Source organism: Myxocyprinus asiaticus, chromosome 21 (genome assembly GCF_019703515.2).
Source record: "Myxocyprinus asiaticus isolate MX2 ecotype Aquarium Trade chromosome 21, UBuf_Myxa_2, whole genome shotgun sequence".
Classification (NCBI taxonomy): Eukaryota; Metazoa; Chordata; class Actinopteri; order Cypriniformes; family Catostomidae; genus Myxocyprinus; species Myxocyprinus asiaticus.
In genome coordinates this window covers 26,145,605-26,159,924 of record NC_059364.1, presented here as the reverse complement: position 1 = coordinate 26,159,924, position 14,320 = coordinate 26,145,605, and the positions used below count along the sequence as shown (strand labels likewise).

General features: G+C 36.3%; 1 protein-coding gene across 4 annotated transcripts in view; it reads left to right on the top strand.

Annotated features, from left to right (window-relative positions):
* LOC127412491 (bifunctional heparan sulfate N-deacetylase/N-sulfotransferase 2-like) overlaps positions 1 to 14,320 on the top strand; it is a 202,432-nt gene that overhangs the window by 130,592 nt on the left and 57,520 nt on the right. For 3 of the 4 annotated variants that reach the window (XM_051648901.1, XM_051648898.1, XM_051648899.1), the window contains one exon: positions 2,271 to 2,373. The exons of the other annotated variant lie outside the window; for it this stretch is intronic. The gene's annotated coding sequence lies outside the window, so the exon portion shown is untranslated. The remainder of the gene's footprint in view (positions 1 to 2,270; positions 2,374 to 14,320) is intronic. 4 annotated transcript variants of the gene reach the window in all.

The window sequence follows — 14,320 nt, the reverse complement described above, 5'->3', positions numbered from 1 at the left end:
CACTGTGTATTTCTTATTGTGAAGAAAATTGGCAATACGCAGGTTTATTAATAAGAGAGTTTGTGGGACTTGTTTTTCAGAAAATGGGGTAATTATTTAGCGGTTTTGGGGTACTCTTGGGGAAAGGATGGGGAGAGAGAGGTCTAGTTTAATTATGTATGTTTATTATATATTAAAAAATGTATTTATTTATTTGTGTGTGTGTGTGTGTGTGTGTATTTATGTGACCACAGGGGTGTTCGTTGGGGGTTAGGGTGGGGTTGGTGATTGGGGAGGGATATTAGTGGGGGTTAAATGTTGATTTGGTGTGTATGTGTTGTTTTTCTCTTTTTTTTATTTATTTTTTTATTATTTTTTATCATCAATAAAAAATATTAATTACACTAAGAGAGAGTTCGTTTTTTTGTGAGTTAAAGATGGATTGAAGTGAACAGAAAGGTGAGAGAGGGTAGTCTTCACCCCATTATACACTGCAAAAAATAAATGCTTTTGTTTTGTTTTTGTTTTGGCTTGTTTTCCCATATAAATATCTAAAGCTTCTTTAAAACACCTTGTATTTTCTTTAGCAGCTATACTGCAGAAGAAAAAAATACCTGAGAATGTTGACAAATTAAAAATACAAATATTTTAAAATATCTAAAAATCCTTTTAAAAAAAAAAATACATTCACCTGAGAAGCAGCATATAAGATATTTAGACTTGCTGTTAGAGAATAGATCTTGAATATAAGTATATTTTGTCTTTACTGCACTCGCAGAAGTATAACCAAGTGAAAAAATACTTATATACAAAATACACTTCTATTTAAGATACATTCTCTTAAAGCAAGTCTAAATATCTTATATGTTGCTTCTCAAGTAAATGTATCTTGTTTTAAGGATTATTAGACAATTTTAAATGGAAAACGAGACAAACTCTTGATAACAATAGGATTTTTTGCAGTGAATTTCTTTACTGAATTAAACTTAATAAAAAGTGGGGTTTTTTTTTCCTTTAATTCAGTGAATGTCATTTAGAGGTATTTTTAAAAGATGATTTTGTCCTCTTTACTGTTAGTAAGCACATTTAATACAACCTTTTAAGTCTGGGCACAAACTGAATAGTTGGTTTAGAGCTAATGATTAATCGTTGCAATAATCGCAGAATAGTAGAATAATCATTCTTATAATCGTTAGATTAATCGATTATAAAAATAATTGTTAGTTGTAGCCCTAATGACTAGTCAACCATTGTTGCCCATCCCAGACAGGCTCTGCATAGGGTATACTACATTTCCTCTTGCGTTGTTTATGCGTATTTTAGAGGAACCTACTTGGGTGATTCTCACAAAACCTGTCAAGAAAATGTCCTGGTAATATTTAACCACAAATCAGTAAAAAAATAAATAAATATGTATGCAATTATATTTTAACATTTAGGACTATTCAACATTTTTTATTTTTTGTATTGAGACAATATTTTCAGGACACTTAAGTACCTTTTATAGCCCAATTCTCATTACCGTTACGCATTTTATTATGCAATATGTACAATTATTATTATTTTTTTTATCATTTTTAAAGTCAGTGAAAAGGAAAGGCAGTACCAAGGGAGCACAACTATGATGTATAAATACTTTACAATTTAAATAACAAATATTTTTTTCCGTGTTGCGGTATTAAGAATATCATGATGACCGCCTTTTTTCAGATTCCGGTCATGAAAATAATGTAAAAATTTGATTGGACCAAAAATAGCCTTTATTTTCTATATGCAAAATAAATAATTGTTACTTTTTGACTTGAGTAAAATAGGACCAGGACATTTTCTGGAATATGTGGCTCAGCAGAATCGCACTTTATTGTATGTGTGCCTTCATAGCACATCACCTCTTTGCATTCACAAATGTCCAGTGATCAAATCTTGTAGGACAGCATCTTGCTTTACCATTTACTCTTGCTTTAACCTCATTTTAAAACCCTTCCTGGATCTCTCTCCTACTGGATCAGTAAACATGAACATTGTTTGACAGAAATGCCAGAGTGTGTCTATAATTGGTCAAGGGGTAGGTCCTTATCTCTGCGTGGTTTGTCGATACCTGTGCATCAGTAGTCACGGATACACAAAGCGCTTCACTGGTCTTCAGATCATTGTCTAGGATACAAGAGAGCACTGTCTGAGACAAACACCCTGCAAATGAGAGAGCACAAATATTGACTGCACCATCTCGCAACTGCACAAGGAGTGATCTATCAAAGCCTCACCACATGCCCTCTCTGTCCTCATTACAGGTGTCTGAACATGCGCTGAGATTCACACACTTCCACCCAGGACAGTCAGCTTACAGACTGATTCATCAAGCTCTACTAAGTTTAGCTGCAGCTGCAAGAAGACGTAAGTGTTGTTTTCATGGTTTGGATGTTTTGAACCGTTAGTGTCACTGAAATAATCCTTAAAGGTGCACTCTGTAAATGTTTTGATTATGACATATTGGACAGCTGACACCATTGTAAACATTCACTATTCACAGTAAGCCATGATTAATTTAGTTCATGAGTGAAAGATTCAAATAACAGGGCAGTTACTGAGATAAAGCGAGTGGTATTCGAAGAGTAGCTAGCTTGCAGGTAGCTAATATAATGTGCATGGTGGGTAACTGTAAGACATCTCGGATTCGGAATGACACAAGAAATGTTTGACACACAGACGCACTTGAAGAAACACACTTTATTATATTTTTAAGAACAGATGACAGAAAAGCCATCTATGCGCATATGTGCTATTTGTTCGGACGCGTGCAGTCTCGTGGAACACATGTATGTAAAGGGTTCTCACTTTTTTCTTCTGAATTTATGCAAGAATATTATCGTCTATAAGAATGCTGTAAATGACGTCAGACATCTCAGCTCAGGAGGTGCTTTGTGTTCAGTTCGCTTTATTTCCACAGAGCAGTTCGTTGTGAGTGCAACTCTGCAGGGTCACTTTATATATAGCCTATACATCTGTGATTAAATCATAAAATAATACAAAAACACGTTCACCTCGAACCATGATTTATATTTCAGTGATTATTATCATCATTATAATTATTTTTACATTTATAATTGTTTTTAGATCTTCATTTATAGTAGTAATTTTCCGCCTGTTGTCATAGACGGATACTTGCGTGATGGTAAATGGAAAGGTGGTTGTGTTTTTTTTTTACCACTTCCTTATTTTAATTGCTTTTTCGTTTCGTTTGAAGTGCAGTTTGAATTTAGAAATGCCTTTTGGTTGAAGTTTTTAGTTTTTTAAATACATGAATTTCATTTTCAATTCAAAATCACTAAAGCAGCAATATTCACCAATCCCTCAGCTGGGGGGTTGATGATGTAATTGAGTATTGTGATTTTTTTTTTTAAATTTTTTATAAAAATATCGTGAACATGTCTTGCATTTCGTCCAGCCCTAGGAGGGAACAAAACAAATGTATTCAAACATTTAAAGTCATTACTCTTCCGAAACAGCTAAACTGGGTCCTGGGATGAAAGGTAATAAAACACTAACATCAAACCCGCATCTACCCACAATAATTGATACCCGACCGGTAGCCCATGATGGAGAGAATTCACGGATGAAGTAGGTTCGTTGCCAAAGAGATGTTGCCCTTCACAACTGTTGAACAACACACATTTTAACTGCTGTTCATTTTTTTCATTTGAATTTTTAGTTAAAATAAATAAGGAATAAAGTTCAAAGTTTGAAATCAAGCTGCCTTGCGTTATTATGTAGGCTATTACACAGTACACACTTAGCATTCAACCAGCGGTAATACCGGTTTAGTCGGTTTGAACGTGAAAATTATGATATCGTGGCAAGTCTACTGGTCATTTGATCCTAATGTGGAAGCCTCCATGAGGGGACTCTCTCCATGTAGAATAAAATAGCTTTTAAGTTACTGAAATCTCATGTGAGTGGTGGCTCAATATGGTTCTGTATTATACAGATGTTTAAAAAATGCAATTAATTTCTTTAGTAGTAAAACCTTTTATAATAAGAAAAAAAATTATAAAATGTAGATTTTATGTAGGTATGCACAGTATATTGTTGACCACATCAAGTCTGAATAGGATGATATTGGAAGCAGATTATATTGGACTTTTCAAAATTTTAGATGGTTTTTGTTTTTTCTGTGGAATTTTTTTTTATTTTTTTGGAAATGTTGTTTTTCTATGCCAGATTTCAAAGTTCTAAAGTTTATAAACTTTAAATTAAACTACTATAATTTAATGTGTTTGCCTGATTTCTAAGTGAAAACTGATTGTTTCACTTCAGTATTTTTGTAGATAAACTTGCGAAACGGTGTGTGTGTGCGCGCGCGCATGTGTGTGTATCAACCCTGCTTTAACTTGACAAGCCATCTAAAAACTCAGTATTTATGGCGAGGCACTCAAAAAACAGTGTGATGGTGGCACAATTATATTTTTGTCTACAAAACTAATTTCAAACATTTAAGCCTGCAGATCAAAAGATTTTTAAGATCTTGAGAAACATTTCAGTCAAGTGTTTCAACAGTTTTGTAATGAATATATATACATACACACTGGCGGCTAAAAGTTTGGAATAATATACAGATTTTGCTGTTTCTGAAGGAAATTGGTACTTGAATTCACCAAAGTGGCATTCAGCTGATCACAAAGTATAGTCAGGACATTACTGATGTAAAAAACAGCACCATCACTATTTGAAAAGTCATTTTTGATCAAATCTAGACAGGCCCCCATTTCCAGCAGCCATCACTCCAACACCTTATCCTTGAGTAATCATGCTAAATTGCTAATTTGGTTCTAGAAAATCACTTGCCATTATATCAAACACTGCTGAAAGCTATTTGGATTGTTAAATGAAGCTTAACATTGTCTTTTTGTTTGTTTTTGAGTTGCCACAGTATGCAATAGACTGGCATGTCTTAAGGGTCAATATTAGGCCAAAAATGGCAAAGAAGAAACAGCTTTCTCTAGAAACTCATCAGTCAATCATTGTCTTGAGGAATGAAGGCTATACAATGCTTGAAATTTCCAAACAGTCTGAAGATTTCATACAAAGTTGTACACTGCAGTCGTCAAAGACAAAGGACAACTGGCTGTAACAAGGACAGAAAGAGATGCGGAAGGCCAGATGTACAACTAAACGAAGAGGATAAGTACACCAGAATCTCTAGTTTGACAAATAGACGCCTCACATGTCCTCAGCTGACAGCTTCATTGAATTCTACCCACTCAACACCACTTTCATGTACAACAGTAAAGAGAAGACTCAGGGGTGAAGGCCTTATGGGAAGAATTGCAAAGAAAAAGCCACTTTTGAAACAGAAAAACTAAAAGAAAAGGTTAGAGTGGGCAAAGAAACACAGACATTGGACAACAGATAATTGGAAAAGAGTGTTATGGATCTTAACCCCATTGAGCTTTTGTGGGATCAGCTATACTGTAAGGTGCGTGAGAAGTGTACGACAAGACAGCCACATCTATGGCAAGTGCTACAGGAAGCGTGGGATGAAATTTCACCCGAGAATCTGGACAAACTGACAGCTACAATAACAAGGATCTGCAGAGCTGTCATTGCTGCACGTGGAGGATTTTTTTGTGAGAACTCTTTGAAGTAGTTTTATTTTTTTCAAATTGTAATGGTAATCTTTCACGTTATTGTCCTGACAATACATTGTGATCAGTTGAATGCCACTTTAGTGAATAAAAGTACCAATTACTTTCCATAAGAGCAAAATCTGTAAATGTTTCCAAACTTTTGGCCACCAGTGTATATAGTATATCAGGGTTTCCGTTAGCAGGTAATTACCGGTTTTTGACTGTTAAAATGTCCCAATGTCCAACAAATTTGGACACAATGCCTGGTGAAAATGCAAAAAGCAACCTGCATTATCTACATCTTGCGTGCCTACAGTGAGGAGATTCTCACTTCAGAATTGCATTAAAACAGCTTTGTGTTGCCATCTTCTGTAGGAAAAGGACACCAGGCTTATGTGTATCTTAAGCTGTAGAGAAATTCTGAACACATTTGACTTCACATCAGCAGCAAAATGCTTATGTGCTCTGCAAAATCAGAGAAAAATAATCATAAAAATAAAGAGAAAGAAATGAGCCAAGGTGAGAAATTACATAGCATAACCTAATGATATTTTTTTATTTTAATATTTCTTGTGAATGAAAAGATAAACTCAACAAAAAAGAAACATCCCTTTTTCAGGACACTGTATTTTAAAGATAATTTTGTAAAAATCCAAATAACTTTACATATCTTTATTGTAAAGGGTTTAAACAATGTTTAATTGTTCCATGCCTGTTCAATGAACCATAAACAATTAATGAACATGCACCTGTGGAATGGTCGTTAAGACACAAACAGCTTACAGACGGTAGGCAATTATGGTCACAGTTATAAAAACACAGTTATGGGACACTAAAGAGACCTTTCTACTGACTCTGAAAAACACCAAAAGAAAGATGCCCAGGGTCCCTGCTCATCTGCGTGAACATGCCTTAGGCATGCTGCATGGAGGCATGAGGACTGCAGATGTGTCAAGGGCAATAAATTGCAATGTCCGTACTGTGAGATGCCTAAGACAGCGCTACAGGGAGACAGGAAGGACAGCTGATTGTCCTCGCAGTGGCAGACCACATGTAACAACCTGCACAGGATCGGTACATCCGAATATCACACCTGCGGGTACATGGTGTACATGATGGCAACAACAACTGCCCGAGTTACACCAGGAATGCACAATCCCTCCATCAGTGCTCAGATTGTCCCCAATAGGCTGAGAAAGGCTGGACTGAGGGCTTGTAGGCCTGTTGTAAGGCAGGTCCTTACCAGACATCACCGGCAACAACGTCGCCTATGGGCACAAACCCACCTTCGCTGGACCAGACAGGACTGGTAAAAAGTGATCTTCACTGACGAGTCGCAGTTTTGTCTCACCAGGGGTGATGGTCGGACTCATGTTTATCGTCGAAGGAATGAGCGTTACACCGAGGCCTGTAATCTGGAGCGGGATCGTTTTGGATGTGGAGGGTCCGTCATGGTCTGGGGCGGTGTGTCACAGCATCATCGAACTGATCTTGTTGTCATTGCAGGCAGTCTCAACGCTGTGCGATACAGGGAAGACATCCTTCATGAAACTTGTTCAGTTTATGTCTTAGTTGTTGAATCTTTATGTTCATAAAAAATTTTACACATGTTTGCTGAAAATAAAAGCAAGAGGACATTTCTTTTTTTGCCGAGTTTATGTGCCAAATTGTGGTTTATCTTTTTGCTCTGTCCCATGTTGAATGTTTTTCTGAATTAGATGCTAATTCCATTATGGCAGTTTTTTTATTTCATGCAAAAGCAGCTCTAATGAACAAAAGTTTATTAGATTTGATTGTATTGCAATATTATAATATAGTCCATCACATTACAGCGCAAAATAAACACAGAAATGAAATGACTGGATTTTTTCAAATTTTTCCGGACAACTTTATCATTCCCGGACACGTTGTCCGGCACCAAAATTTCTTTGCGGAAACTCTGATATACATTGATCAGCCACGACATTAAAACCATTGACAGGTGAAGTGAATAACATTTATTATCTCATTACAATGGCACCTGTCAAGGGGTGGGATATATTAGGCAGCAAGTGAACAGTCAGTTCTTGAATTGCATGTGTTGGAAGCAGGAAAAATGTGCAAGCGTAAGGATCTGAGCAACTTTGACAAGGGCCAAATTGTGATGGCTAGACAACTTGGTCACAACATCTCCAAAACAGCAGGTCTTGTGGGGTTTTCCTGGTATGCAGCGGTTAGGACCTACCAAAAGTGGTACAAGAAAAGACAACCAGTGAACCGGCGACAGGGACATGGGCACCCAAGGCTCATTGATGCATGTGGGGAGCGAATGCTAGCCTGGCTGGTCCGATCCCACAGAAGAGCTACTGAAGGACAAATTGCTTAAATGATAGAAAGGTGTCAGAACACAGTGCACTGACCCCTGTCCACCACTGAGCGTGTCAGAACTGGACCATGGAGCAGTGGAAGAAGGTGGCCTGGTCTGATGAATCACGTTTTTTTTTAGATCATGTGAACGGCCAGGTGCAAGTGTGGTGTTTACCTGGGGAGGCAGTTTGATGCTCTGGGCAATGTTCTGCTGGGAAACCTTGGGTCCTGGCATTCATGTGGATGATACTTTGACACGTACCACCGACCTAAAGATTATTGCAGACCATGTACACCCCTTCAAGGCAACAGTATTCCCTGACGGCAGTGGCCTCTTTAAGGAGGATAATGCGCCCTGCCACACTGCAAAAATGGTTCAGGAATGGTTTGAGGAATATGACAAAGGTGTTGACTTGGCCTCCAAATCTCACTCCGATTGAGCATCTATGGGATGTGCTGGACCAACAAGTCCAATCCCCACCTCGCAACTAACAGGACTTAAAGGATCTGCTGCTAATGTCTTGGTGCCAAATACCACAGGACACTTTCATAGGTCTTGTGGAGTCCATGCCTCGATGGGTCAGAGCTGTTTTGGCGGTACGAGGGGGACCTACACAATATTAGGCAGGTGGTTTTAATGTTGTATATAATGCTGATTGGTGTATATAAATATATATAATATTTGCTTCATATCTGATGTTTATTCCTGTTTATCCCATCTCAAGCCTCTTAGCAACTGCTTTTAGTCTTATTACACAAATCTGATGCAGAAATAATAGTATTCTCAGGCAAGTGATATTTTTAATCAAATTTATCATTATTCATTAGCACCACACATTAGGTCTGCAACTAGCGATTATTTTGATACTTGACTAATCTAACGATTATTAGAACGACTATTCGACTATTTATTGCAATGACTAATCATTAGCTCTTAACCGATTTTTCAGCTTGTGCCCAACTTAAAGGGGTATATTAAACGTGCTTGCTAACAATAGAGGACAAAATCATCTTTTAAAAATACCTCTAAATGACATTCACTGAATTAAAGGAAATAAGCATTTTTATTAAGTTTAATTCAGTAAAAAAATTCACTACAAAAAAAAATCCTATTGTTATCAAGTGTTTTTGTCTTGTTTTCCATTCAAAATTGTCTTAAAATCCTTAAAACAAGATACATTTACTTGTGAAGCAACATGTATGATATTTAGACTTGCTTTAAACACTACCGGTCAAAAGTTTTGAAACACTTGACTGAAATGTTTCACATGATCTTAAAAATCTTTTGATCTGAAGGCGTATGCTTAAATGTTTGAAATTAGTTTTGTACACAAAAATATAATTGTGCCACCATATTAATTTATTTCATTATAAAACTAAAATGTAATAAAAAATAAAAAAAAGTTTTTGAAATTGATGACTTGGACCAAATAATAAAGAAAAGCAGCCAATAAGTGCCCAACATAGATGGGAACTCCTTCAATACTGTTTAAAAAGCATCCCAGGGTGATACCTCAAGAAGTTGGTTGAGAAAATGTCAAGAGTACATGTCTGCAAATTCTAGGCAAAGGGTGAGTACTTTGAAGATGCTAAAATATAACACAGTTTTGACTTATTTTGGATTTTGTTTAGTCACAACATAATTCCCATAGTTCCATTTATGTTATTCCATAGTTTTGATGACTTTACTATTATTATAAATGAGAAGAAAAAACATTTATAATAAAGAATGAGTAAGTGTTTCAAAACTTTTGACCAGTAGTGTATCTTAAATATAATGTATTTTGTATATGTGTATTTTTTCACTTTGTTATACTTCTGTATGTGCAGTAAAGACAAATATACTTACGTTCAAGATCTATTCCCTAAATGCAAGTCTAAATATCTTATATGCTACTTTTCGTGTGAATGCATCTTTTTAAAAGGATTTTCAGATATTTTAAACTATTTGTATTTTTAATATTAAATTCTATACAGCTATGCAAGTATAGCTGCTAAATGTACGTTGTTTTAAATGAGTTTTATATATTATTTTTGGAAACAAGCCAAAAAAAAACCAAAAACAAATCAAAAACGTATTTTGTTGTAGTGTGTAATGGGGCGAAGACTAGCTCTCTCACCTTTCTGTTTACTTCAATCCATCTTTAACTCACAAAAAGCCCTCTTATTAATAAAGCTGCATTATTACCAATTTTCTTCATGATAAGAAATGCACAGTGACATATATAATGATTCAGTATGTCGCGAGCCATCACTTTATAATCTAGCTGCATTAAGCGTGCACGCTTGAGGGATGAGCGTCCCAGTGACAGAGTGTGCATCAGCCGGGTGCAGTTTCAGTCTCTCCCCCTTAAATCAGGACATTCACGCAATTCATAGAAGAGGCGCTGACCGCACAGAGAAATGCCAGTTTCGGAGTTTGGAGTTATTTACATGACCTGCTTCCTTATTATTTTAACTTTAATAAAGGATGCATTAGAGGTATAACAGTGAGGTGTTTCCTTTAAAGACGCTCTGACACGCAGGTTTTCATCAGTGCAATGGCAACTCGGGCTCCGCTGTATTCCACAACAAGAGTGCTTCTGTATTTACTTTTGGTATTTTTGTATAATTCCCTCACACTTTGTGATCTACATCACCTGAAGCTGTTTGGAAAGTTTAGAGTGCATCTGGATTGTGAGCTGTGTAATTCTTCCTCTCTTCAGTCATGTGCGAACTGCAGTGCTGCTCTTACGCGTCATCATTAGAGTTTAATGTGATCTCATGTTACGTTAAATGAGATCAAACGACTATTCGACAATGAAAATTTTTGTAGACTAATCGTTTCAGCCCTACCACACATATATTAACAGTCTTCACCTCTTCATTTCCGATTGGCTTGTCGGCATGGGAACAAATCTTAATTCCACTTCAGTGAACAAAACTCTCAAAAGTGTTTGCTGACAGTTCTGCAAGTTACTGTAGCTTTCCAAACTTTACAGACAGTAGAGTCTTAAAGACTTCATCCAGTCACACTGATGATTTTGGATCTTTACAAAACATGAGCTCAAAGTCACATTTTATTTAGCCAACCTGGAATATTGAATTCAGACAGAGAGAATACTTTCTCTGACTTTTCTCTGAATCTACTTGGTATGCGTGCATTTGAGTTGTGTATTGAGTTTCAGTGCACCTCTTGGGCTGGCCAAATTTAAATGTAATTGACCCCAGAACCAGGAGGAGCTTTTATGTGCCTCTCTTCAGTGAAAACTGTCAAGACACACACGCACACTTCAGGACAGGTTATGGGGCAGACCTCAAAGTAGAAAACAAGCTCCCCAGGTCTTTGTTGTGTTCCTTTTCTCATAACTTCACCCACTCTGTCATTCTGAATATGCAGCCACGTTCCCATTAATATTCACCTTTATACACACTCAGGGCTGCATTTAGAAGAAAGACACAAAGAGACAATCAGCACAGGGATTATCTGATGCCTCTGTAAAGCTTCATTGAAAACTATCTTGATTTGAAATTGTTTGGTTGAGATTTCATCAGTGCTTGTGTATGGGATTGTTGACCTGTTTCATCAGCTGCCTCTCTGTTCTTAGATCTTATTCATTCCTCCACTTCAGTTCAAAATATAATTTTTTTTTAAATGTAGCAGCATAACCATGACAGCCTTTGAGTATTTATTATATTTATACCTGGATCTCAAATAATGAGAATGACTTGGCACAGTTGTGACAGTAAAGCAGGATGAAGAGATGTTTTTGTGCATTGGGCGCTGGATATATTCTCTGTCCCCCTCCGAACTGTGTTCAAACAGAATATTCTCTGAATCGCTGAGCGCAGCTTTGTCACAGTAATGACACTGGCCAACGTGATCGATGAGTCTTTTACCCAGTTGGAAAGCTGTCATTTTTTCCCTCCCCTGGGGGGGTGGGGTGAGTTTCGTCTCACTGTAATGTTGGACTGGGTAAACAAAAATATCTGATATTTATTCTTAAAATCTAATTGTGACAGGTCTGTTGATATTGAAATCAAGAGCTTGTAAATCGATTAAATTGGTGGTTCCCAATCCAACATTTTAAGTCTGCACTGAAAACAAGCACTCCAATTAGGCTAAATCTCACCTAAACATGATAATAGCAAAATATATATATTTTTTTACTTTGTGAATCAGAAAATATTTAAACACATTTCATTTATAAATAAGAATTGTTGCCGCCCCTCATTGCATCGTCAGGTTCATTGTGAGTTTCTCAGTAGAAGGCTACTTATAAACCATTAATCGAGGATGTTAGTAGATGGTATATAATTCTGCAGAAACCAGCATTATTTTATTTTTATTTTTATTTTTTTTACGTGTTTAATAGCGAAATTCCTGGTGAATAGCCACACTGTCCATGATCTTAAAGGGGAAAATCCACCAATCAGAGAATTGCTGCAAACAAAAATCAGCAAAAGAGCTCTGCAGTGACCGCCCACTCCCATGACGCACCGCGAATAATGCAACAAAGTTGGTCTCCCTACAATCTCAAACTACTTATATATTTGTACATATCTGAATAATTTGCATATACTTTAAATATATTGATACTATACTTATAATCTGCAACTTGAAATCAAGAGTTTTATATTTTTCCATCATTTTTAATTCGATTAATTCATTTGCAATGCTTCATGGGATTGTTCATTCTCCCCTGAAAGACATTAAGTACACAGTCTTGTACTTCTGTCTGATTTTCAAATGCTTCAAATCAGAGTTTGTAATGTTGTGATTCAACTTGGAGTCTTACAGTTCTTTTATAAAGGATTTTATGAAATCCCTATGAACAAAATTAATGGGGAAAAATACTACTGGAACCAAGATGGGGGAAAATAAAGTGGGCGGACGCTATTGCGCTCTATTTGCATGCTACGATCATTTTTAATAATTTTTTTTTATTTATTTATTTTTTTATACAACTTTTGACATTATCTCAAACAGGTAAATTTGTAACAATATTACGTTTCCGCCATGACAAATATTTTCTTGCCCGATGCCACAGTTTGAGAACAACTAAGAACTGTGAAACTCAAGTTTTGGGTCTAGCAATTTGCTCTGTGTGGATGTGTGTTTGTATTGTGATTTTGTTGTTTTGCCATCATTCTTGTTTTGATGTTTGTGTTGCCTGTGAGTGGGTGTTAGCGCAGACATGCACTTGCAAATGAGCATGTTTGTGTACATGAATGATTGTTATTAGGGATGTCCCAATACCTTTTCTAAATAAATTAATTCATTAGAACATTTAAATCAAAGGAAAATACAAATTATTCTTATCAAATGAAATGCTTTAGTACAGAACCTCACAGCACAACACAAAATACAACATTTGAGTTCTTTTTGTCAAAAGAAGTGCTGCATAACAGAGCATCACGTATGTAAGAAATTGCTTAAATATAATAGTTACTATTGATTTTGTATTATTATTAGTAGTAGTAGTAGTAGAAGTATTACACTGAATATTACATAACTGTACAGTAGTCAGATATTGCTGTTCTTTGTTCCATTTAAATTGAGCTTTTATTTTGGCATAAAACCCTTTCAGTTTCTGTGTGTTTTTGATGGTAGCTTCTCACCTCCGGAAAAGTAGGTCGCTACATGACATAACTTCCATTCTAATTGCAATATTCAGTCTCTGAAGGGCACTTTGAAGGGAGAATAATCATGATAGCATTCTGTAAGATCGCTTCAAACAGAATTTCCAATAAAAATTACTTAAAGATGAGTTCCAAATGAACGTTGTTTTTGAACCCCACACCTTTCAGCCCTCCAAAGCTCTCACAGTGGATGGTAAAGTCTACAAAGGGAATAGAGCATAAGGAGGATCACGTAATGTTATTATTAAACCGGTTTTTGGTATCGGAGCATTTTTACGAGCATGAGTACAAGTAGCCACTGTGTGTCACACAGTTCTGGGAGCACTATGTGGGTGTGCATTCCGCCATCATGACTTTGTGGTGTGGATCTATAAGATATTCTTTAAAAGTATCAATAAACCTGCTCTTCGGGAAAAAGTGCAAGTTTGTGTAACTTATTTACTCTGCAAACTCTATGCAGGCTTTGGATTTTTAGGACACCGGTATTTCAGAATGACCAGGGCTGTGTTTCCCAAAAGCATCGCAGCCCAGGGCAACAGTTCAGTTGCGATGATTGGTCCACTGGTTTGTCCAGTTATGAATGAATTATTCAGTCACATGATTTTTTTTTGATGTTCATCTTGTATTCCTGTTAAATTCAATAGGAGTTTATTTGGTAAATGTGTTTCCATCATAGTTTATGCACATTTCTTCTTTTTGTTTCTTTTTTTTATCCCCTTTTCTCCCAATTTGGAATGCCCAATTCCCAC